Genomic DNA, 2994 nt, shown 5'->3' with positions numbered 1-2994 from the left:
TAAAGCTCTAAAACTATTATTTAATTCTAATTCTAAATTCTAATATCCTAATAAATTTCTAATCCTAAAGTTATTTAGTTCTAATATTTCTAAACCAAAAATTATCTAATCACATAATTATTCCAAATATTTCTAATTGATCCTAAGCTTTACCTAAACATGATTAATCTAACTAAGATAACAAAAAACAAGTGGAGTGGATCAACCAAACAAAACGGAATGGGCCTGAAGGAAATGGGATTGGGAGGCCCAAACCGCAGGGGTGTGCATCCTGGCATGGAGGTGTGGAAAGGCAAAACAGACTTGGGCTTAATGGGAATGCATAAGCCCAAGGTGAAAGAATACGAAGATTCCACTCTAGGCTTCCTCACGTTCACTCTGCAGTACTCCGAAGAAACAAAACGCGACGAACCTAGCCGCGCCGGCTTTCACCACCGGCGGCGGCGATCCTTAAGCATAACAAGACAACAACGTCTAATCCCTACCATGGAGGAATCCAACGTCGCACACTCAAAGGAGTGCGACTCGACTGAAAACCTCTCAACTCCAGGTTTCACGTTACTGCATCAAATTAACCGGATAAATCGTGAAAATACAAGAGACCTACCGGCGACGCCGAAGGCTTGACGGCGGATTGAAGCTTAGATAATCGTCGCTCGCTTCGATTCTTCACTTCTTCTGGTACGGTTTGTTCATGTTGCTTTCATGCTCCTGTTACGAGTTATGACTCGGTTTTGTCGCTCAATTCCATTCACAGAATGTTCATGGAATCGGTTATAATGGTGAGACGAGGCGCAGGACGAAGAAGTTCCTGGGAGGAATTTAGGAGAAGACTCTCGAAGCCAGTCGCTTCTTCCGCCTCTATCTCTCCTCTCAAAGCGATAAACGCAACCTACCGCTGAATGAACTCGAGAATTTTCGGCATGACGGTTGTTCGTATCCGGTGAGAAGCTTAAGGTAACGTCCACTCATTCATTCTTTTCTCCTTTTTCTTTACTCTCTTTCTGTGGAAAAATGTGAGGGAACGAGGGTAACTGTTTTTGCCGAAAAATTACTGAATGGCCCTTCTGTGAGAGCTTGTAGTAATTTATAGTGATGAAAGATTAGAATTCTGTTAGAGATTCACTACTGTGAGTTAGAAAAATCAATGGGTTGTTAGAAGTTTGTTAACTCCCTGAATCGATTCCGTTAGAATTATTTTGAATGGAAGCTCCAGTTATAGTGAAAATGAAAACTGTTAAATTCTTTTTCTTAGAAGTTAATCTGAACGTTTTTGTGTTATGTTATAGTTATTGCAGATTTTTCAATTACTTGCATTTGGTTACTTGTTGACGTTGTAGCTTCTTGCGCGACTTATGCGCTTGGAAGCTGCAGCTGGTTTGCGTATTGGCGATATGCATGAGGTAGCTCGCGTTTTACTGTGTTGGCTTTCGTTTGCAGTGGAATTGTTGCTTGTTTTCGTATTGGCTTTCGTTTGCAGTGGAATTGTTGCTTGTTTTCGTATTGGCTTATGCTTGTTTTCTATTTTTTTACTGCAGCTTTTGTGCGGCATTCGTAGCAGCTTGTTTTCGGCGCCGGCGTGCGCATTTGGAGTGTTTGGTTTGCCGGCTTGGAAGTGCTTTTGGAAGCTGTGTTGTTGTATCAGCTTTTGCACAGCTGATGGTAGCTGCCTGCATTGTTGTTGTTTTTGGCTTATTGTAATTGTAAAACCGAGTATGGGCTTAATGGATTTAGATGATGGTTTATGTATTCTGACTAAGATGGATTTAAATAAAAATGGCCTAATGGACTTTGACTAAGATGTAATAATCAAAATGGATTAAATGTGTATGGGATAAAATGTAAAAATGGATTTAATGTGGATTGGATGAAATGTAAAAATGGATTAAATGTGGATGGTGGGCTTAGTTTAGTGAATGGATTAGTAAATGGGCTTTAACAAAAAATATGGAATGGGATAAACAAAAATGAAATGATTAAATTTCCCGGAACCAATTCGACTTCTCGAGAATAAATTTGAATCGTCCAATTCAATTTGAACTTCTAAAATTAATTCGAAAAAAAAGCGAAATGATTTCTAAAATCAAATTTATTTTTAAAGATCAAATGTAACCTCAAAATCAATTTAACTTCAAAAATTAATTTGAAGTTGAAATAAATACGAAGTTATTATTATGCCATGGATTGGTGTATATTATGACACGATGACAAAATAATGACTGTATATGCCATGGATTGGTGAATCTAACTTATGCGACTTGTAAACCGGATGGAACCATGCTTATTCAATGAAATGAATGGATGAAGATGATGTGCAAATGGTTGGGGTTAGTGACCTATATGATTATGTGAATGGTGGGGCGAATTTTAGGATAAGACAGAAACAAATTTATTTGATTGCGAACAAAAGCAGAAGGTGAGTGGCTATCGCTCCAAACTCTCAATGGGTTCCTTAACCATCATTGTTGATATTCAAAATCCTTTTCTGAAAGATGAACGCTCGTTTTAAGCTAACTGGACATAGAACTGGAGAACATCACGGAGAACAGGTGGGTTATAATAGGTTTTGAGTCTTATATCCTTTATTTCTGAAACCGTGAACCAGGCCACGTTACAAATCTCAAATACCTAATTGAAGCAGGGTTTATTTTGAAAGTGTACTATGGTAAGATCGCGCTAAGATGACTCCTAAAGATTTGCTTGTCATCTGTATTGATACTGATATGGAATTTTAAATAGTGATTCGTTTACTAGATGTCATAATCTTAGTGAACACACTTGAGTTTTCAAAACTTGCATGAACATGACATTGCAATTATCATTTTTAAAATGAGCATTTTACGTAAGAACAATCATTTGACATCAAAGAAGCTTACACAATGGGAAAGTTGATCAAATTCAAGATATCATGTAGTTTTGATCTCTTCAAGAGTCAGTCAACCTGGGGCAATCACGTCGAGATTCTACAAATCTCTCTGAATCAGCCAGACATGG

General features: G+C 37.9%; 1 long non-coding RNA gene across 1 annotated transcript; it reads left to right on the top strand.

Moving 5' to 3' along the window:
• The first annotated feature begins 807 nt into the window (after positions 1–807).
• Positions 808–1799, top strand: LOC127088352 (uncharacterized). Its single transcript, XR_007790195.1, has 2 exons — positions 808–957; positions 1539–1799. It is a non-coding gene; the product is annotated as an uncharacterized LOC127088352 (long non-coding RNA).
• The last annotated feature ends 1195 nt before the right edge of the window (positions 1800–2994 follow it).

The sequence above is a fragment of the Lathyrus oleraceus genome, chromosome 5 (assembly GCF_024323335.1).
Source record: "Lathyrus oleraceus cultivar Zhongwan6 chromosome 5, CAAS_Psat_ZW6_1.0, whole genome shotgun sequence".
NCBI classification, from domain to species: domain Eukaryota; kingdom Viridiplantae; phylum Streptophyta; class Magnoliopsida; order Fabales; family Fabaceae; genus Lathyrus; species Lathyrus oleraceus.
Note: the sequence above shows the minus strand (reverse complement) of the source record. Positions and strands in the feature narration are given on the sequence as shown.